Source organism: Lonchura striata, chromosome 7 (assembly GCF_050655825.1).
Source record: "Lonchura striata isolate lonStrDom1 chromosome 7, ASM5065582v1, whole genome shotgun sequence".
NCBI classification, from domain to species: domain Eukaryota; kingdom Metazoa; phylum Chordata; class Aves; order Passeriformes; family Estrildidae; genus Lonchura; species Lonchura striata.
The window spans coordinates 26,789,202-26,813,303 of record NC_140709.1 but is presented as its reverse complement, the minus strand read 5'-3'; positions in this window follow the sequence as shown (position 1 = coordinate 26,813,303).

The following is a 24,102-nucleotide window of genomic DNA, read 5'->3' as shown; positions in this document are numbered from 1 at the left end:
TCTACCACTGCCTTTTCATGCCTCTCCCACAGTGCAGAAGGCCTGGGGGGAAAGGACACTGCAATACCATTATAATGCTTAAGTGGCCATAAAGTCCCAGTGTGAGTCCTAACAATCTGAACATGAGAGACAATAAACCTTGGGCCCCTCAAATTTATTCTAGGGAATTGGCAAGAGTGGGTAAAGTGCAAAGCTGATTTAATATCTTTACAAAACTCCCATTCCAATTCCAGTCCAGCTTGATCATGCTGGAAAGCTGGGCTCCCCTGTGCCCTTTGGCCATCTAAATAGGCAGAGCATCACACTATCAAGATGACACCATTCTCTCTTGGAGTGCCAACTAGCAGCTATTGCATGGCTATAGTGCACAGCTGAAGGGCTGGGAGAGCACACGCACTTACATCAAAATCAATGCTGAAAAATATGCCCAATGCTCATACAGGGTGCTTTTGCCTCCCTGGATTCTGCAATGATTGACTTGATCGTTGGGCTTGGCCCTGAGACCCCTCATTAGTTACTACGTTGCTGTGAAGAGGGGCTGCCTGGCTGCTTACAAATTAACTTCTGGGTTTAATCTGCAGATGCAACACATGCCAGGCTCGCTGCAGTTGTTCTCACTGGAGAGCTCATCTCAAGCAGGATACAACTGCTTCTTTACGAAAGTTCTTGCGTAACACATAAAACAGGGGCAAACAACACTGCAGCTCAGCTTACGTTAGCACTGAATAAGTGAAGAAGTGGAAGAGATTTCTAAGCAGAGTTATCTAAACAACTTTGGCAACTTATGAGGGCTAACAGCCCAGTTTTCTAACTAGTTCCATACAAAATTTCTAGCAATCAAAACCAGTCAGTGTCTGTGCTTTTTATTTTGATCCTAAACTTACATACGCAGCTAAACACTGCATGGTGGCAAAGGAAGCCATTGTGGTCTGCTGGCTTAGTGGGGCATCAATATGAAAGCACTGCTTACTGAGCAAACATGGTTCCACAGCAGGTCAGTGACCTCGGCAGAGCCCCTGCCAAAGATCCTATGCAGATGTGATCCTGCTCAGTTTGCAAGAGCAAACAGAGCTGCAGTGCAAGATGGTGCTGTTACAGAGGCCAATAATCCAATCTCTGTACCACAAAGAGGTGCAGATGTATCAAAGTTACCATGCTGAAGAGTGATATTTAACACTGCCTATTGCTATCCCTCTCCTCACCAAAGATCATCACCAAAACATGTGTATTCCTTCCACTTAAGCTCACATGCACACACTCATGATGCCATGTTAGAGGGACTTAACCAAAGACTTCAAAGACAAACTGGAGATTTCAAGATATGAAGTGCAAGATGTAAGCACAGCATTTTCAGAACAAATTTTCTTCCTTCCCATATGCATCAAGATGTTGTGTCTTAGCTGACATAACTGCATGTTCTCCCCACATGGAGGATCCAAGCCTCAGTATGAAGATCACACCTGCTCCAGGACAAAAGTGACAGTGGCCTCTAGGTCTCTGATACATCCTTTTTTTGCCATAATTAGAACATGTACAGTTTGTTTCCCAACACAATTGTATAAATGAGAGTTTCATGGAGCTGAATGCTGCTCTGAACAATTGTAGTCAGACCCCAAACATGGCACAGAATCCCTGTGCTCAACACTCAGACTCCGTAGCCAGTCTAGAGCCAGCAGCCCTCTGACCAGCCTCTGCAACAAGTCCATCCTCACTCCACCCTCCTGCCCACTCTACCCTCAGTCCTTTTCCTTCTTCTGCACACCCAGCATCCCCAGAGCTCCCAATGCCCTTGTCTTCTCCTTGGCACTGGCAATATTTTCCATTTCCTTCCTCAGACCCTGCCTCTGTTTCCCTCCTTTGCTAATTAAGCCCACATTCACTCAGATGAGCTTCGGGTCCTACTTGAGTAAAATATTATTTTTTTCCCCAAACAAACCTCTCATTACAATCACTGTCTCAATGAGACATACTCTGATACTCACTGAAAATGCATGTTTTTCATAGCTACAAGACTGGACAGTTTATTTCAATAATACATTGTTCTGAATTTACACACATTTCTTTGAATGGCGTTTAAAACAGATTAGATGTAGCACTCAAAAGTGCTGAAATTTTAATTGTAAAATATACCTCCTTTTATGACATAAACTAACAATACTCACAAATACAATTAACAATCATAAACAGCAATTACCAATACAGTCCCTTCCCACATTAACAAAATGTAATTAAGCACTGCTTAAAAACGATGTCATAGGGTGCTGGAGAAAAATTGCAAAAGGAATGTAAAGCAGAGAATCAACGACAGGCTTTGGGAGTAAATTTAGAGTGATACTCCCACCTAAATCTCTATTTTCTTAATTTATGTTTGGTTCAACTCATTATAAAGACATGAAGAACAATCATGTTTGGAAATAAGTTATCTTAAACTGGGGAGAATTCAAAATGCCTCTGCCAGTACAGGCTCATTTCTATTGCTATTCTGTTGTGGAAAAGTGTCATTTTTGCCATCTGAAGGAAGCAGCTCCTCTGTTTGAAGACATATTTGTTTTGTACATTTTCTATTGCTGTTTGTATGTTGTAAAGCACTTTGAGCACATGTAGAATGAAAGACACAGTACGAAATACAGTTAAAAGTTGCCGTGTTGTAATCTGCTGTAAGTCTTTGTACGTGGCAGCAGGGGGCACTTCCACAAGACGATGCTGAAGCGCAGTTGACAGACTCCCCTGGTTTCAAGGCCAGGCAGAAGTGCTGCTCACTGTGTTCACATCCCAATTCTGAAAGCTGAACATGACTGCACTGAGCAACAGCACCCGCCCTTCTTGTTCCTACTAAAAACTCTCAAAGCAAGTTGGGTAGCTTAGTGAGAAAATTAAAGAAAGAGAAACATGATCCTTTGAATGAAGTATGAAAAGGGCAAAGAATTGCACACCTGAGCATCAAAGTAAATGTCTGAACAGGTTCTGCCATCCCAGTGCTGGTGTGAGGGACAAAGAACTGGAAGTCCATCACAAGGGTCAGGAACATAACAGGGATACTGGGACTCTTACCTTTGCAATTACTTAGGATTTTTTTAAATGTTCCTAAGCAAAATTTCTGCAAGAAAACAATTAACAATTAGAGAGAAAGTCATTTGGTAATGAAAGACCTACACTAACCCCAAGAAGAGAGTTTCTCTACAAAACAATCCCCAAAGTTGTTCTCTTCCAGCTCTGTTTTTCTCAATTTTTAGCTACTAATGAAATTTAGTGGGTGTTGCGAAGAGAATACAGCAAAGCAGCTTGGGAAGGATGATATTTGGTCACACTGGGGGATTTACTTCAGGGCATTTCCTGACTGTGGTCTTTGAAGTATTTCTGTGCTTGCTTGTATTCTCCCTATCTGATATGAGGATCCCAATTTTTGTTTAACATCATAGCAATGGAGAAACAACCCCTGACTACAACAAGGTGGGTGATGGTGGTGGCTGAGAGATCCTAAGATGTTAAAACAACCAGAACAGAGAGAACAAGAAGTACACAGGATAGGCAGGAGGGGAAAAAGTATCCAACAGCATCACACTTTTCAAAAAGCCAGGATGCTACTCTGGCTTTTCTGCTGTCTGGAGTTGTATGCTAACAAGACACAGAATTGTGAATTAGTGTATTTGTAACAAAGAATCTGTCTGAGTACTCAGGCTCAATACCTAATCTCTCCCTGCTAAAATGTGGCACTGGGGAGTTGTTGAAAAAAAGACCAGGAGAAACTGAAAATGTCTTAGGAACCAGGGGTGAGTTGGTGTTAGAAAATTCTCTATAGTAGCTCTCAGAGATTAAATATTTTCAATTTCAGAATGTTAGCTTCTGTTGAGATAATAGAATGACAAATTATTTTACAGTAGCTTCTTTGTAATGAAAATTAAAATGTGGTAACCAATGGCATAATATAATGAGAGAGATTTATGTCTGCTGTAACTAAAATTAACAAAATCTTAACAAAATCATTGTTTGGGAAGGCAAAGCACATCTAAAAATAGATTTTAAAGGGAAAATTATTGTCTCTGTGTTGTTAGATGTCAGATGAATGAGTAAACCTGATAGTTCTAGTATTTGTGTATTTTCTGGAATATACATCTGTTATAGTGATTTAAAATAATACTTTATTTGAATAGGGCATTCCATCAGTTTCACAGTGGCTAAAAAAGAGACTTATCTATATGATGCACTTCAGTGTTGCCATAAAAATGGAATATATTAAAGCCACAGACAGAGCTTCTTCCTGTGAGTTCACACCGAAAGCACACTGCAGCAACCCTAACCTGACTCACTCTGTCTTCAGAATTATTTCTGAAATAATCATATTATGATCCAGATACACAGAAAAAGTGAAAAAGTCTGTAGGATGCAGATCAAAATTTATCCCAAACTTCCCTTCCAACTTCAGCACTGCAGTTCTACTAGAGCCAGAGGGACTAGGAAGAAAGCATCAGCTTTGTGTATTTTTTCATCCTGCCTTGAGGCAGATTGTGAATCTCTGCTCTACCTCTCACAATAATCATGACTATTCACCCTCTTTAGCATTGCTATCACAACAGTTCTTCTAAACTTTTGGTCATTTTTGTGACTTTTGATCATTGAGAGCCAGAGTATGACATTCTAAGTTCAAATCAAAGCAAGTATGTGAGCACTCCAATTACAAGAATAATTTGGAATCCCCTGCCTTCATTGCATTGAAGACCAGACCATTTCCCTGGAGAAATGTTGTATGCTTGTTATCTCAGTTTTCTCTGTGGGCTGGGACAACTGATTTACCAGAGCCCTTCTTGGGCCATGTCATTCAAGGCAATACCAATGCACAACAGTCTCAAAGCCTTTATTTTATCAATACCTTCCCTAGGGCAACCATCCCTCCAACCTCTGAGTGCATTGGGATGCTTCTCAGGCTGGGATGGATGCTTACAGCTAAGATAGCACAATCAGTTGGGGATGTTGTCTGTTGCTGCCTTTCCTACAACAAAGCATGCTAGAGTTTCAGAGGGAACCCCCTGGTTCCCTGTTTTTTTTATAGTCCCCATATTAAGACCATTTACAGCAACTTTCTTCATCATGTAATTAATCTCTCTGATGCTGATGGCTAAAAGGTCTTGTAAAGAGAAGGGCTAGAATGGGCCAGGTTTATGTATTCACAGAGAATACAGCATAAAAGAATCATGGGCTTTCCAATGATAGCTACATTGGAGTCGTGTTTCTATTCATGGTACACCCCCTTTTCTAAAGAGAGAGCAGTTATACAAAGAGAAAAGGAAAGGGGAAAACATTTTAATCTGAGAGAAATTGCAAGCTAGAATAGTTTTTTATTCCTAAGACATTTAACTCCTATACTATTACTTATCAAATTCATTAAGTTGTCAATCATGAAAAAAGAACATGTTTCTCAGTAATAGTGGTCATGGATGTGATGCAACAAACCAACACCAGTTCCCCAGATTTTGACCTACAGTGTTGAGGAACCAGTGTGATACAAACCATATTGAATACAGGTATGAAGATAGCTGTAGCATGCATACTTATAAGCAGACATCTTTGTCACATTTATTAGCAGTATACGAAACACACTGCTTGTGTGTGTTATATACTGCTCTTGCAGTTCTCCTCATAGTTAGGGCACTCCTCAGATCCAGTCAGCAGTATTTTAAAAGCATTTTTTTTCAATTTGTGTATTCCATAGCCAATGACAAATATTGGACTACAGGTAAAAACTATGATATACTCCTGAAACACTCCAAATTAGCCATCCTTTGTAGACTTGTAAATTCAGAATACTGGGCACAGAATTATTCCACCTGCTCTTCAGCACTGCAGGTAGTTCAGATTGTTCCCAATATTGAAGGGTTGCTGTGGCTGCAGGAAGAGGAAATGCATTGGGAAGAGCTGGGAAGAGCAGGAAGAGAAAACTCTGCAGATACAGTCTTGCTGCTCCTGTTATCACTAGGATAAAAGGAGGAAAAGAGCCACAACTGGCACTGTCAAATGAGACTCCATTTGGTGTGGTGTCACAGGTGGCAGCAGCAGCCTGGCTTTACCTAGGTCTGGTTTTAGGCTAAATATGCTGACTGCTCACAGACACTGCTCACAGTCACTGCCCACAGTCACTGCCCAATGCACCTGCTGCCCTGGGCAAATGCTTATCACATCTTTGCCTAGGGCAAGACTTGTCTGGACCTAAGCAATAAAACCCTCTTGCAGAGAAGAAGCTGATGAAAGTCCCCACTGAGGTAATGTATCATGCTGCCAGATTAAAAGCAGGCAAGGTCTTGATGACTAATTCACAGCCTGAACTCTCACTTTTCAGTACTTCCTGCTGTAGCTGGTCTGTTGTAGAACACTTTATCTCAGGTCCTAGTTGCGCTGCACAGCAATTCTTAGGCACAGATGAGTTTTATTTGATAGATTTACTGATGATAGCAGGTAAAACCACAATGAGAAAGCACATAAGGAAAGAATAATTTCCCATGTAGTTAATAAGCCAGAAATTTATAAACTCCAAGCTGATTAAAAGTTTTGTTTTGCTTTTTCCCTCTCCAATGTCTACATTACTTTATCCCTTCCCTGTTTCGAGATTATTTTAACTGGAAATTGCATGGAAGTTACTCCCATTTTAGCAAGACTTCAAATGCAAAGCATTATGAAGGACTGCTTGGGTCTGTCCCTTCCAGAAAAGAACAGTAGGAAAATGGGAACACTTATTCTGTACTCTAAGACTTCATGGAAAAAGGAAGGTAGGCAAATGGGCCTGCAGGGCTACTGGCATAGAAGAAAATTACAGCTGGAGCTACACACCCTCCAAGACTTGACAAGAGCCACCTTGGCATAGAGAAGAGACAGATCAGAAGCCACAGATAACACAAAGCTTCTGGCTCCTGTTCCTTTAGATGTTAACTATCCAGTGACTCCATGAAACCTCAAAATGACTACTGCTGTTCACTGATGGTTAGCATGCTCTCAATAAAATTAACCTGATATTCAAACGTGTTCTTTAGTATAATCTTCCCTGCCTTCCTTTGAAAGATACCAGCTATAGTCAATTTGTCATGATTAAACCTGTACCTGTGCTGAAGCTTTAAATGGTGCCAATCTGGTCTCTGTGTCTTTGCAAAGGCTGACTTATTTCTCAAACACCTTGACGTATGGAGAGTTGCTTTCTTTGAAGTCCACATATAGCTGGATTTTGGTTCTTTATAAAGTGTACTGGAATTTTGCCATCAGCACTGATGAAGCCAGCTCATATGTGGACTTCATGTCTACAAACCCTGACAAGGAAAAAAGCTTCTCTTCTTCTATTTAAGTGGAAGAAGTTTTCATGCTAACTAGCAAAGGGTTTGAGTGTTTTTTTCCTTGGATTGAAAGTGTCAGCCATCCTACAGCCATCATTGTACTGGCTCTCATATTTCTCAAGTCATGGTATGATAACCAAAGTGATTGCATTTTGTATCATGCACAACTCATTGCTATTAAAACTACTAAGCCACACCCTTGCCGATGACATGATTTTTTTCCTGCAATGCAGCAACTCTGCTCTAAAAAAAAAAAAAGGTAAGAAAGCACAATGAGGCTTTTTAAGAACAGGAGAATTATCCATTAATCTCTGATGGTATTAGATATTGTAGAACTGCTGCTGACATTTGTCTGGGAAGATTTTGCTTGACTCATTCTTGGCTCCACCAGTAGTGATATAATAAATTAATTCCAAACTTGAAGCAAGATATTTTTTCTCAAAAAAATCTGTGCTATATGTATTCACCCACTGATACATTCACAGATAACTATGACAGTAAATTCTGAAACTAAGGAAGTCACTGCTGTGTGACGCTCCTGATGACACAGGATATTAATAAATTAAGATGCACATCAAGTAGCAAGTATCTACATCCAGCATCATATATTTTCATACTCCTACAAATGCTTAAATACTACTTGTTTTACACTGACATACAAGTTAGAGCTGACCAAACAGTTAAAAAGCAAAATACAGGTTGGTTTTCCTTCCAGTCATTTCCTAGTAGTTGTTAATTTTGTTTTCCTATGACTCTGTCTCCACATTAAAAATCAAAGATTTTACATCAGTCTGTACCAACAGTCTCCACAGGAGATAATGAAGACAAAATATTTGCTATCCATCTGTACTCTACTTCATGAACTGGGTATCCAGCAGTGTGAGGGCACTGACATGGGCTGACAAGAGATTTTAAATGTGTAAGTACTACAGCAGGCCTGATGGTGAGCTGTGTCCAGTTTCTCATGTCACCGGAAGGATCATGCACAAATATGACTTAATGCTATCTTTGTAGCTCCTTAATCCTGGAATTAAGTGGTTTAACCATTCCCAGTATAACTTACTTTGCTGCTGCTTACTAGTCTAACTCTAGTGAGCTGGGGCATTTGAGGATTTTGGCAATGCCTTAATGTCCTGACTAAATCCTTTATTATCTTGGGAGGAGACTAGGGAAATTCTATCTTGACAATATAGCACTTCACTCAGGTTTTTCCAAACTGTGAAGGTATTATCCATTATCCCTTAGAAATCAACCAATCTTGGAGATCAGGTAAAGGGACAAATATAACTAGACCTTTCATTTCTTATTCCTGCATTAAGGTAAAGCAGCACAGTAGAGCTAAGGATGTTTCACAATGATTTGAGAAGGTCAACATTTTCTTGTTTGTTAGAGCCTCCTCTGCAGTTACTTTTCAGAGATAATATTGCAGTAGGTTGACATTTTGGAAGTGCACCGTGAGGGTCTGGAAGGGCATGGAGGAAAAAGCAAAGATAATGTTTTGCAGAGATTACCACTAGCAGAAACTCTGCAGAACCCAGCTGACACATCTAGCACCAGGCTGGCACTGCCAGACCTGATTTTCAGAAACACTCTCAAGCCCAGATAGTCATCAACAGCTCTAGATGTTCTGAAAAAAACTCTGGCTGCACAGAGTAGATGTTTCCTGAAAAACAGCACTGGAAGAAGGACTTCAACTTTTAATTGGGAAAGAAATTACAACACAATTGCTTCCCTTCAAGTCTGTGGTCACAGCCCCTAGGGTTTTCTTTCCTTGGTCAACTATGTATCCATGCTATTATTTATTCTGTTTAATTCAGAAAGAGTAACCACAGTTTCAAAATTTTGGGAGAGGAAAATGGCACATAGCATTTGCATACTATATGCCTGCTTCCATATATGTATGCGATATATCTGTGCAGAACCATATGGGTGGACAACAGAGCAATTTTCTTCCTCTTTTGTAAGTTTGCTGAAGTTACTTGATTTGTTGAAAGTCACACAGAGTAGGACATAAAAAATACTGGGCTGGGATTCAGAAAACTTGGATTTAACTAAATTGCCACCATCACTGAAATACAGAGAAAAGAGAGTCTTTGGCAAACTGCATAATTTATGCAAACAATCTAGGAACAAGCAACAAATCTGTGATGAATCTGGCAAAGCCAATTAGAAGTTAGTCAGCAGGCAACTCCATAGCAGAAAGATCTGGCTTTGTCTTAATCTTATGATATGCTGTTACTGTAATACCTCACTAGAAGCCCTGCTTTGTCAGTCCTTGTAACCCTACATCAAAAAGTATCAGCCCAAGAATTTTTCCAGAATCCATCAAATCCATGAGCCCAAAGAGCAACTTCAGTTACTTCTGAAAGAGGAACTCATAAAATAGCAAAATCAAGACTTCTACTCCATCAGCTATAAAACAAGTATGCAGTATTTGCAATGGAACAGCTAGATTTTTATTTATCTTTACCTTTACCTTTATCATCTTTATCTTTATCTTTATCATCTTTATCTTTATCTTTATTATTGTTGTTGTTATTGTTGTTATTGAACAGTATTAAGATTGACTTCGGCACATAAAGGATCAACAGTTCCCCAAGGTCCACAAACTAACTTCAGAAGCAGGATACTAATGCTTCAGAGCATGGCCTCCCTGCTAAAGATTGTCAATAATTTTATAAACTATCTGTTCAGTGGTGCCTGGACCAATATTGTCACTTACTATTGTGTTCTCTTTCACATGCTAACATGCACACTCAAGTCATCAACCAGCAGCAGCATGGCTGAGTTATTATTAGTTGGACCAGAATGGAAACAACAATCAAATCCCTTATATGAGAACTCTGACTTCCATACAATTTCTTAAAGGTCTTTATTTTTTGTTTATTTCTCATTTGCCTACAAGGTGTTTGTAAAATGATTCATGCACAAGGCAGCAAACTACAAAATTCTGAAGAATAAGAGTTGAAAACCCCATATTTTTAGGAACTTCATCTTGGAAAATAATTTGGAAGCTTTGTCATTTGCCTTCTGGATGTTTTTATTTCTTGATAATGCCAGCTTTTTATCTAGGTTACAGAAATATACATCACCCATATTGTGGTAAGCACCACACAAACACAATGAATCAACAAGCCTTTCTTCTAAGAGCTTACACACAAACATGAACACTGAGAAATAAGTCATTGCCAAAGCTTAATACTATTTGTAGGTAAAACATTAGGAAGAGCCTAGGATATTTCAGCAGTATTGCCATCATGTAGTTTAAACTGAACAGCAAGAGCAATGTTTAAATCACAGGAAGCAGTTTGGCTGGTCATAATGATCTCAGATACCAAGTATTCTGAACAAAATACTTTGTATCCCAGCAACCCCCAAATTGCTGTTAAAGTCTTAATCCTCCTGTTTTACATACGATATGAAATCTTGACCTTTCGTATTAGTAATACCAGATTGATAGGCTAAAAGGCAACAAAATTCAACACTATCCACATTTATAAATTGACATTTTTCATGTTACTAATTAAGCATATTTTCAAAAATATGCATGTGCATTTATATGGGCCTGAATAACTATGCACACATACACAAATATTATTCAACTCTAGCATAAGTTTGAGCCTTTAGCTAGCTTTATCCTGTCTTATATAGTAATGATATCTGCAGAGATAAAGAGTAAACTTTTACAAAGAGAATGCCTTTAATCAGTCTTCTAATCAGAGTTTGAACTAATGAGGAAAGTCTCAGTGCAATTGAGTTAGTTCTTGCTTAACTGCATCTGACATTTTGGAATAGATTAGTTTCTAATGGTCTATGGCAGAACTTTTTCTTTAGAAACCTTGGGATGTCATTAATAAATATTGGCCATCATATAGGAACTCCACACCTCTGTAGTTGAGACAAAACATCTTATAGGAAATCACTGCCTACTGTGTCGTGAACCACATCAGTGAAGCCAGGCGCAACATCCATCAAAGATTAAAAGAGCAGAAAACGAACACTGCTGTGACCAAACACTTGAAATCATGTGCCGACTGCCACAAACAATTAGAATTCAGCAGGGGTATTCTCAGGCATTCACAAATCATGACTGCAGGAGACCTAAGGAAATGGGGCCACGATTAACCCATCCTGCTGTCCCCAGCCAAAACAACAGGCTGTTTCAAGGAAGAAGCTGCTAGCTTTCTTGTAATGAAAAAGTCTAATTTTACTAAAATCTCACCTTCTGATCAAGATGTGAAGCCTAGTCTTTTATACGCAGAAACTTACAGAGAGGAAGAAATCGGAGTGCAATTCTGGTTTTGAGCAAGCAAGGAGATCTGCTTTAGGGTTCTCATTTGGCAGCAAGAGGAATATCTCAAAGGCTGCAGGCTTAGGGTCTCCAAGGAAGGCAGCTGCTCTTGTCCTCCAGTGTCTAGTGACAATCCCAACACATCTTTGGGAGCACCAATAGGCTCCATCTGTTATGACCCATCTTGTCCTTATGGCCAAATCTGTTTACTACAGGAAGACAGGTTGGAAGTGACATTTGCTGATTGTGGGTAGGTAAAAAAGAACAGAAAGCCCTTCTGAGCACAAAAGTATGTAAAAAATTGTACATACTGAAGAATAAAATTCCCAGGTTTGAATAACATCAGGTTCACAAAAACAAACAAACAACCAACCCAAAAAAAAAAAACCAAAACCACAAGGCCAGACTATTTGGAATACTATGTCCATAAGCACACAGAAGTTGCGTAAAAGCTCCTCCTTTTTTTTTTAAATGCATGTTAAATTTAACCCTTTATTCTCCAAACTGCTGCAAGATGCCTTGAGACAACCTAAGAACTGAAACGGGAACATTTTTAACTTGACTACTTCCTTACCTGACATTTGAAAAGAATATAGGACTGGATTTTCAACAAAGCAATAACTCAAAAGGGCTGGCCTTGCTGGCTAGCACAGACCCACAGCATATCAAGTACCTGTCTTAGCCCATCCAGCCATCTTTCCCACAGCCTCTTTACAATCTGGTTCATTGTAGATTCCTCCTGCAATGCCTCAGTAGCTGTAGCTGGCTGCAGACCTGTTCAAGACAGGAGCTTACAGAGGAAATAGCTTTGTTCCTTCTTGAGAAGCTTTATTGGTTTTAATGTACATTTAAAGCTTCCGAATACTCTCACATGCAGGCATTTTTGTTGGGAAAGGTCTGACATGCTGCCTGAATTCAGCTAGAGCTGAGAATACCCAGTACCTTTAAAGTCAAGTCCTGCTTAGAGGGTTCTTAGGGCTGGGCAGGCTCAAAATCAATGAATGCCACTGATGTCAGTTCAAGTTTTCCACTGCATGGTATCAATTTGTTTTTTACAAAGGCACTCACTAGAAAAAATGATCAAATGGTGAGGAGAGATATATACAGAGATATAGGCAAAGAATAATTAAATGCAGTAATTGGCTGTAGTGAAAAGGAGCATGGACAGGCTTCAACATGCCTCCTATATTGTGAAACACTTGGGCAAGTATGGGGTGGTTTGTTTTGAGAATTGCCAATAACTACATTCCACAGATCCACACAAACTAGATGACTAACAGGCAGACAGCATTAGACTTTTATAGAACTTGAGGTTTATGGAAATTAGTCCTGTTTAGAGCTCTTATTCCTACAGTTCATTTATTTATCTTCTAGGAGAACATTTGATTTCCCACCTATGTCCTTTCTGTTCCTTATACACCTGTTCACTGGGATGCAGGGAAACCAGATCTTTCCAGACCATGAAGATTAACAAGTTTTTCCAGGTTAGTTCTTCATGAGCCACAGGAGTGATAGGACACAGAGTCACCCTATTTAGAGAACTAGTATACAGAATACTTGAGATAAAACACCAAGATCTCATTAACTCATTATCAGTTCTTACGTTGCACAGCACTATGAATTGTTCAGATCATTGGCTACACACTGCACAGAGGCAGAGTCTGGGATGAGGACCAAAACCAAAGAGCTGGCTAAAATCAGATTACACTGAAAAGGTAACTAGGTTCATCATTCTCCAACTCTTACTGCGTGGGCTGCTTACCTAGAGGCTTCATGAGCACTTTCTGAGTTATTGATTAGAACCTCTTAGCAGCAGCAGCAGCAACATGGTAAAGTCCTCACACAAGAATTACTGCTGCAGAAGGATCACAAAGGAACGCTATGGCACCAACTTCTCTTTCACAAACCTCATAGTCAGACAGACCAACAGATTTACCCAAGCTATTTCTCCAAGAGGATCTACCTCTTCATGCTCCCTTGAACCTGGGATCCTGACATAATAAGCAGGCAGGCTGTACTGTACAGGCCAGTGGCATTTAAAGTTAAATTACAAGGTTATTACACTGACCTTCCTTAAGTCAATATTTTTATGCTTAAGAATCATGCAGATGTTTCTGAAGTTATTGGTGGGGGGGAAAGCCGGTGTTGAAAGAAAATTGCATTACATAGAGGGAATTAGAAGAGGAAAATGAATATTCATGCATGCATTCCTTCTGCTTGAGTAAAAGGAAAACAGAGTAAACATTCTTCTCAGATAGCATGATTCACAGGTTTTGGAGTCCAAACCAACTTCCATTCAAATCAATGAATAGATACCAGCAGGAGTGTAATCAAGATCTCAGATTACTCTTACTATTTATATACAAAATAATAGTACTGCATAATTGAGCATGGTAAATTAATAATTTTAGTATTTGTGACACAGGAAAGGGACACAAATTTGTGATTTTCCAATTCATAAGCTCTCACTTCCATATTAAGACAGAACAGTTAATATTTTAAATAAATGTGTGTTCCCAAGATTTGACATATTAATTTCTGAAAGCAATAGCTGCAAAGGTAAGTAACAAAGTGATTAACTTCCAGACCATTCAAACAGTATTTTATTTGGAGACAGTGTTATGTGAGGTTCCAGCTGGGGGCTATCTTCCCCAGTTCAGTGTCTAAACCAGTTTTTGTTAAATTTGTCAACATGTACAGATTAATGTAATTTCTACCCAATGACACAGCTGAACAAGAGTAACTTTGCAACAGATACTCACATTTCTGCCATTACTGGGAGTGACTGGAATAGTTTTAACAAGAAGTTTTGAATGAAAACAAGTCTATTAAAGAAAAGCTGTTTGAAATATTTTTTCTCATGCTGTTTAAGAAAATCCTAATTTTCAACCTCTTGATTGTTTTTCTGACAACAAAAGGAAAGTGAGAGGATCACAGTTTATTTCCTTTCCATGTCTGAGGCACTGGAATGCATGGAGCCCTTTAAAGTTCCATTAATTCCCAAACAATCTGTAAACACATACACTTATACATTAACAACCTGGTTTTCTCTCCCACACAGCTATTTCTCATCAATTATTGTCAACATGATTAACATTTTCCGCTTTCCTGCCCTAAGCCATGTATCTCTCCATTTGCAATCAGTCCATTCCAGAAATGCATCAGGAATTCACTGCTGCCTCAGGAATATTCCAGAACTTGTGAGAAGACACTAGAGGATGTGTCTGCTCTTTCTAAAAAATATCACTTTTTTCTTGTACTGCCATATTTCTGCAATGCACTAAGCCAACAATTCTACTTCCATGTTGCTCAAAAACCTTTAAGCAGAAAAATGGTCTAAGTCATAATCTATAATTTAAGATGAAATAATAAAAAGCATATGAAAGGAAATTAATAGGCAGTTTATTTTGCTGTTTGCTAAAACATGGAAATGGTGGAGCTTTATGCTTAATCAGTAGGTAGATGGGAGAGGTTTCTTAGCACTGTGCAGGTTAGCTGTAGAACTCAATGCTACAAGATATGAATTCTTGAAATGCACAGTTAAAAAAAAAAAAAAAAGACAAATTCATGGGGGAGAAAAAAAAAATAAAGGACTATTAAGTCTACCAACCCAGTCATCTGCTCCTGCCAAGCACTGCAATAGTATAGGAGGAAAGCAGTCAATATACTTCTCTTTTTCTCCTAAGCATCCATTACTGACCACAGAGAGACAAAGTGCTGGGCTGAAAGGACCTCTGGTGTGCCCAAGCAAAGCTGTCACCATACAGGCAGATGCCCCAGTCCTAGCTGAGGCTGGCTTTAATGTCTCATAACAGGGAAGCCAGCCCATAGCAACAGCACAAAAATGCTGAAATTCAGTGACTGTCTTCCAAGCCAAAGATTTCTTACATGCTGCAGCTGAAGTAATGGAAGGGCCATAAAAGCTAGAGAGCAAGAGGAAAATTCCTGTACAATGTGCCTCTCGCTACATCTGCCTCTGGCTTTTAAAACTAATTTCCATAGTAATTTCCTTCTCAACTTGACATTGCTTTGCTCCTAGTTCAATGAATACTTCCCCTGTTTGGTGAAATTCCTGCTAGGATACCGGATGTGAGCACTTAATACAGTTTGCATTCAAATTATGTTTCTATGCCTTCTTTGGGATACATAGTTTTAAATTCCACAGTACTGGTCAACAGAATTGCTGAAGCAAATAGTCACTCCCTAGAGTACAATATGACTTCTCGCTTAGGTTATAACTTAACATGTGCCCATGCATATTAAAAGCTAGTCAAGAAACTTGCCGTGCACTGCACAAGAATCAAATCTCAACTGCTGTCCCTGAGTTTAGGCTGCTAAAGCCCAGCCATATAAATTTCTTCCTGATTTCATAAACCAGCATCATTCGGTTGTCACTGGATGTATCAGGATGGATAGAGATTCTTGCAGCCAAACTCACAACCTGTGATCTCACACAGTAGCATAGTTCTCACTGTTGCACAGCATGTGAATCCATAACATTTCAGCCTGAAAAACTAGACTTGCTTTGATCTTCCATAGGTGCTGCACTTCTGCCTCAGATGTCCCCAACTTCTTTCTTGTAGGACAGTGTTATTTGTTTCTAAAAGAGCCTGAAGACAGAGAAAAGCTTATCAAAATCTGTGGAAGCCAAGAAATATATGGCAGGAATGCCCAATTAACCTGCTTGGGCATTATCAAGAGAATGGAAGTTGGAGGCTGCACAGGACACTATCTGATCCCAAATTTCTCCTGCTTAGCAGTCCCACAGATACTCAGTGTTGGCTGTTTTGCTGCCTCTCAGCCAGTTCCTGACCAAAAGCTCTGAGTCTGCTCAGACACCCCATCTATTTCACTGAAGTCAGTGAAAGTCTTGTCAAAGCCCTCTTGAAACTAAGCACAAATCCTTTGCTGAATTGTATATAAAATGGAAAGAAAAACTGTCAGGGAAAAAAAAAAAAGAAAAAAAAAAAAGGAAAATAAAAGGCTATCTATTTAAGCACTGCAGCTAGAAACAAAGAACAGAAAAACTTACAACTTATTCCCTCTTTCTTGCTCCAGCCATACACTCTTACTCCCTTTGTGTTGGCTGTGGTATTAATTTCATTTGTGGAAGAGCTGATTCAGCTCACTAAACCAGTTAAAATATATCTCAGCCAAGGAACAAATATGTGAATAGAACTCAGACATTAAAAAAAAAAAGAAAAAGAAAAAGAAATTCCTTCTGTAAGAGATCACTTTGAAAGCAACTGGATTTTGGACTATGCACAACTTCTTGAGTGTGTCTGCTTTCTGCAGAACAGTTCAGGTTTGTCAAAAATGAAGACTGTGAAGACTGTCTTCAAATCAAATAACAGAAATTCAAAAATTCAAAGAAAACATGGAAATCAGCCCCAGAAGGGATGGAATAGCACACTGTTCTGATCAGTACTTCCATGAAAGATTCCTTCTCTTGCTTCCTAGAGCACACAGCTGAAAGTTCTCCAGGTCACAAAGGCTGCTATGGCAGAGCATAGGCACAGGAATGAGCAGAACTTTAGAGAAAATCCAAGACACTTGAAACTCTAAATAAACCCACTGTTTGTTAAGAACTGATGTTAAGAACATTGCTATTAACATCTCTCATCTTCAGCATCTTCAGAGCGAGAAATCCCATACCACTTTCTATGGAAGCTATTTCCCTGAAAGAAAGAAGCTCTACAATTATAAGAAATATGTATATTTTTTGCATGCCACATAGCAGGCATTGTTCTGAACGTCACAGATTCCTGAAGAATGACAAGGCTTACAAACATGGAGAATTCAAGGAAGCATTGATTTGACTGTCAGTGCTGTCACTGCTAGCTGTGACTACAGGGCAAAGAGAATCTCTCAAGTATACAGGATCCAATGTTTATGGCTGTGTGTGGCAAAGCTCTGTAGAAAGGAAGCACAGTTGCAATGCAACGCATTTAAAAGCATTATGAGGAAACATTCCTCCCCCACAGGGGCATCTGGAGTGCAGGGATTTTTTTCCATGGTAAGTCTCCCAGTAGGAGGCACTGACCTGTTTTTATCTGCCATTCATCTTTGGGCCATCTCCCATTCTTTCAGAGCTAAACAAGGATATGCCAAGAGCTAAGATGTTAAAGTAAAAGGACTTAATGCAAATAGCTTTTTTTCCTCCCATCCCATCTGCCACAGACTCAGAACAAGATGTGGTAATAGAAGAACATAGAAAGGTCAGAGGATTTTGTGGGGGGTGGGGGTTTAATGCTTCTGTAGTTGGAATAGCTTGTGAAATGGTCTCAGGGGTCATAACTTAAGCATGACACATAAAAGGTGTACAACTGAGACAAACCAGTGATCCATCTAGTCCAGGATCCTGCCTCTGACAGTGGATAGTATTGGACACTTCCCAGGAAGGGGCAAAAGTGGACAAATTAAGAAGTTTTGAGTGTTCAGCTAGTGGACCGCCTGGTTTTAAGGAAAAACTTATTTTTGAAAACCACTAGTTAGAGATTGGTCTCAAGGTCAGGATCCCAGAATTAAAAATATATAACAAATACCTATGTTCACTTTTTTAGGAATCAAGTTTTTAACTCTGTGAGTACTTAGGAATTTGAAAATAAGAGAAAACTTCAAAGAGCACTATTACTCCTTTAGAATTGCAGACAGCAGCAAAGTGCTGAAAAAATTATGTAGGGGCATTTGTAAGTTCATTCCTGGGGCTGATCTAGGCACCTGGGATAATGACATTTGAAATGCAATGATTGCAAATGGTGTGACTAGAAATATGCCAAGGAAAAGCACATAAAGCCCCACCCTGTGCTGCAAGATGAGCAGGGTTGTTCTGTGACATCGTTACTGTGCTGTAACTGGGCTGTATGTCTAAGGCTATATTCTTGTTAGAACATGATCAAGGTCTCAGCCACACTGCATATTTTAATCGTGCTGTAATTGCACCAGGGGACAACTGTAGGAAAACCAGGTCCTAGGATACAGACATTTTTGAGGTGGAGTCAGACAGAGCAAGAGGATATCCAGGAGTAGAAAAGACAGCATAGTTGAAGTGCCTTAGGGGAACAGACTCATGTCTGCCAGAAAGTCAGAATGAAATGGGGCTTGGATAAAAATCCCATTATAGATTTGTCAGTGCAGCAGTTTGATACATTTGCCTACATGTATAAATTAATTAAAACTTGCTGTGGTTAAAAATCAATCAAGCAGTATAGCTTTTTGTGGGAGGAAAAGAAGGCATATATGCCCTATGTATAGGCATATATATATATATGCCCTATAATAACAGCAGAGAACTGGCAAGGCTTTTCCACGTCATTATCAGAGACTTTTTGAGCTTCCTTACTACAGTATTGCTCTGTAAAAACACAGGTTTCAATACCTGGCTATTCCCTTAAAAGCACTGGATCAATTTTTATCACCTTACCTTTACCCATAGTCTGTTCCTAGTATACCATGGTGGCACTCTTCTCCACAAAACTGTTTTTACAAAAAAATATGCTGCAGAAGGGAGTCAGATCAAATAACCTAACTGTGCTTATAAAGGAAATACAGGGAGTAAAAAGTGGGGGGAGGGGAAAAAGAAAAAGGATCCAGAGATAAGAATTCATATAATACAGGCTAAGAAGGCACTCCTTTGAAAACAATGGAAATTAAATTCTTCAGACATTGGATCAGGTTAAATGTGCTTTAGTTTTATGGTGTTAAGATTTTGACAGGTATCTTTATCCACTGTCATCTCTGTTGACCAGCTACTTATTCATTAACTGTTCATCTTTATGTATTTATCCTCACTCTAGTAGCCTAAGGTTCAGTTATTTATCAAGCTGAGATAAAAGTCAGATCTCAGGGTTCAATAAAAACTATAAATAGCACTAATACATGACCAAGCTGCAGCCTTGAGAATTATCTACAAGTTCCAAAATACACAAACCATCAAGCAGAAAGGAGTTAACAGCATCTGTTTTGTCTTTGTGCAGCTTCTCAGCTACCCATACTCCCATCTACATAAAGAACTAAATCCAAGTAGTAATGTTATTGGTTTTATGTTTAATGTGCAAAAATGCAAATATAGGATACAGGATGACAGAATATGTCGGCAGGAACATCTGTGTCACTGTGATCCAGAAGCAAATGCTAACTTGGGAAGTTCAAGCTCCTAAGCAAGAAAGTACTCCAATGTGAGGCTCTTTTCTCACATAAAATACAATTTTTGCTCTTTCCCTCAGAGTCCACTATTGACCATGGACTGAGCTGGAATTCTGGGACAAACAGGCCTCTTGATCAACCTGATATTGCTGCTCTTGTGGTGGTAAGTGATATTTATATGGATTTTAAAATAATATGAAAAGCTCTTAACTCAAATAAACTTTCTTTGAACAAGACCACAAAGCAGGAAATAAAGATTACATAGTGCAGGACACTTGACACCTTGGCTTTGTATTTTACAACAGATACCAGAAACTGAAGTCACCTAGAAATCTCAGAAGAGTCACCTGGGGTTTTTCACACTTCCCAAGAAACATCTGAGATACAGTGAAACTCCAAAAGAACTTCTCATCATGCTTTCACTTGTTCAGATGTAGATCCAGCTGAAGAACAGAATTTAGAAAGCAATTGCTACAGAAAAGTAAGCTACATCCAAACGTCTTGGGAGGCATCTAGCCTAAGACTGGGAGAAAAGGATTACTCCAATCCTGAACTGCATCCAAGCAGCGTCAGCTTTTGAACTCTTAATCTGAAGGCATTTCAGAACAGGTGTCTAAATTGCACCCAAAGGTGTGTCAAATCTGCTTCCTCAGCTGTCCAGGTCAAAGTGAGGTAGTCTCTTCTCATACTGGACAAGCTTTAAAAAATTGTATCAGATAAAGCACCCCAAATTTCAGACTGTTCATCCAAAGCTTGCCTGAATGAGCCAGATCTCTTTAGCAAGTAAAAACGGCCTTGAATCTCTCGCAACAACACCCTTACTTGAAGCAATCAGCCACTTCCATAAGCTTTGTCCACTCCTGAACAGCATATGAGGGCAGCCATCACAGAGGGAGAAAAGGAAGCACCTGGGAGAACCTAGAAACCAAAAGCACACTCAACATGATGGGCAATCATGCTATATACCAGAATCCTGTTGCCTTGCAGTATTAGGTAAGTTCCCAAAACTGAAGGGCAGACTTAAAAAAAAAAAAAGGCAGCTTCTGTACAAAGCTGCGCCTACTTTGTGTTGGCTGGAGCAGTCTGCAGCCACCCTTATCTCAAATGCTGAGGTGTGGCTCATGCAGCCAGCACGCCCTGACACGCAGCACACATCAGATCTGAGCACTTGCTTATCAGATCAGAATGAAGCACTGCTTGCTGGGACCTGTAGTCTCTGAAGGTCATATCTCTTTTTAAAAAAGACAGGCAGCCACAGGGTACATCACAAAACTGAGGATTGCATGTGGCCCTCCCACAGTTAGTTTCCAACATCACACACTGCCATAAAAAAAAGAGATCAGATTTGGAATCTGGGCTGCCAAGGCTTACAAAGACAAAAATGTTGTGAAGATGTGTTTCTCAGCTTAGGCAAAACTGAGAAAGAAAACAGCTGAGATAAGCAGGTCCTTCAGCAGCTACATTCCATATTCGTCCATTTATCCACATGCATATTAACAAAGCAATAGTCATGTCTTTCATAGCAATCAACATTGACACATAAAAAGAAGGGTAAGAAAATACCTCTGCTTCCTCAACAAAACAAAACAACCCAAGTTTTAATTTGCCAATCTGATCATCTCCTCCTTTCACAACAGAAGAGTTTAATATCTCCAATCCAGAATATTGGACATATGTCTGCCAATCCTCTGGGTCACAAGAAATAGGGCAAAAGGAAATGGCCTTGAGTTGCACCAGGGGAGGTTTAGATTAGATATTACAAAAAACTTCTTCACAGAAAGGGTTATTAAGCACTGAAGGAGACTGCTCAGGAAGCGGTGGAGTCACCATCCCTGGAGGTATTTAAAAGGGTACATGTGGCACATTAGGGACACTGTCTAGTGGTGAACCCATCACTCCTGAGTTAATGGTTGCATTCAATGATCTAAAAAGGTCCAACCTAAGTTTTGTAATATAAACAATTCTGTGATTCTATATCTGCATCTCAACTTCTTAACTTCTTCTTCTTCAGGTAAATAAACCCATCATTTGAGTTCCACATCTGGTAATATTATATTTGGAGTTTGCCAGAGGTTTTTTGGTTTGGTTTTGTTTAAACAAGTCCCTTAAGATTTAAATTCATTGTATATAAATAGCTTGACAGCTTTTGGGATATATTACTTAAGATGCATGGGGATTTTTATGTATTTTGTGAATAAGAAAATAGAAATACCTAGGGAAAGTTTAGTTTGAAGCTTTTCCTCAGTAATCACTATTTAATGCTTCAATGTTTTCCCTTTAAAATGCAAAATTTGGCAACTATTCCTCGTGTTGCTTACTTGAAAAGGTGATGACTTTTCCCAGTATATCTATCTTAAATTTAAAAATTGGACCACAGATACCATTAACAAAAAAACAAAAAAAAAAAAGCAAACAGGAGTTTGTCAACTGGAAACAGAGCAAGAGAGTTTTTCCATGTATACTGCAGTCCTACTTTTCCCTTTAGTTCATCTCCTGGCCTCCTCAGTTTCCCCACTCCTCCTGCCTGTGCTTTCACAGAGTTTTGGAACTACAGGGGACCATCAGGAGCCAGGTTCTCAGCCTGCAGGTACAACACAGGTCAGAGTATTTAAGAATTTGTTTGTGTTTTTCCTTCCCTGGGTAATTACTACTGTCCTCTTCTGCCTGTATGCTCAAGCACACTTTTCATTCAAGAGGAATAATTTTCGTTAGTCTAATGGCATCTACTCCCAGAAAAAAAACACCAGATCAACAAAAAGGAAATTCACATCTGCTTTCTTAAATATTCTAGAAAAGGAAATATATTATTCTTCTAATGTTTTTCTTCTAAATATATTAGAAGAAAAGGAAAGTCCAGAAAACATAATAAAAATACTGTAGTATGCTTCAGGTTAGTATAATAATCTATTATACTATTACTATTAGTATAGTGTATGAGTTTACAGTGTCACCTAAGAAATCCAGCAGAAAAAACTCATTAAATAGGTGTTCATCTTCTCACAATAATTGCAGGAAACAAAAATTATCTAGAAACAAAAATTAGAGGCTTTAGGGCTGGATTTCACACACATGTGATTCTTGATTAACTTTATATGACTGGTATGAAAGAAACTCCAGTTCCTTTAACAGGCATTGCTTATTTGAATAAAATGCCCATTACTATTTATGAATCAAAGATAGTCGAGGGAGAAGAGGAAAATCTCATGTGGAAAAGCCCATCATGAAATGAAAGAGGAATGGGTACATCTATGTCACATAAGCAAGATATGCAATTTCTTCCCCAATTTCTAAGATTAGAAATGCTAAAGCAAATATTAGCAAGTGCTGCTAATTTGACTCCAGCCTGGTGAGCAATTCTAATTGGCAATTGACAGTTCAGAATTGGACAAGAGTGAAAATTTATATTGTATTTGTCAGGTTCCTAATAGCAATAAACATTTAAAGATGTCACTCAGACCTATTGTGCCTTTTGACTTGGCTGAGTACAGTCTTCTCAAAATAATACACAAAGATACTATGAATACAGACATTTGAAAATTATTTTTTCCAAGAAACTGGTTAAGGGAGTGAAGCACAAAGACAATGACTTGTTCTCATTTCTTTTACTTCAGGAGCTCTTTGTTACATGTACAAGCCAAAGACCAGTGGCCATGAGAAAGTGCTGATCTCATTTCTGGGCCAGAAGGTCCAGCTAAGCAGCACCAGATGGCCACTGGAGGCTGTCCAGGCATGCACCAAAGTAGCTTCACCTGGTCCCCAACAGGCAATCAAGGCTCTGGAGGAGAGGAAGGCAGGAGAAAGGATGAACACAAGCATGACAATAAAAGCCAATCAGCCTACATCAAAGAGGCTGCCTTTGCCTAATGTTAGTCACACAAATTTATTTTCAGTTATAAATCGAACAAATTTCCAGCTACTCACAACCAAATATCATCCCTCAGCAAATGGCACCTGATTGCAAGCACATCAGAGAGTCCAAAATAACTATCAATTACTGTTCAGATGACAGCAAAATCTAATTACCATCTCTGCTGCAGCATTAGTTGGTTTCAATGCTTTCGGCGACTCAAGACACTAAACACATCTAAAAAGTAAGACTTTATGTACATGTCATGCTTTCAAATGTTTGTTGAATTGTATGCATTTCTGTAAGATGTAAAAGGCATTGCACATGCTTTTAATGCTGCACCATACCAGAGACGTCAGGGGAAGTTTCAGTGGAGAGAATGCACAAACTGACCAGGAACTAAGCCAGAAGGGCAAGTGCTCTGTATGTGCCCTACTGAATGGCACAGCATTCCTCAGCAGCTCAATTACATGCATTTTACAGATTTTTAAGAAATATAAATCACA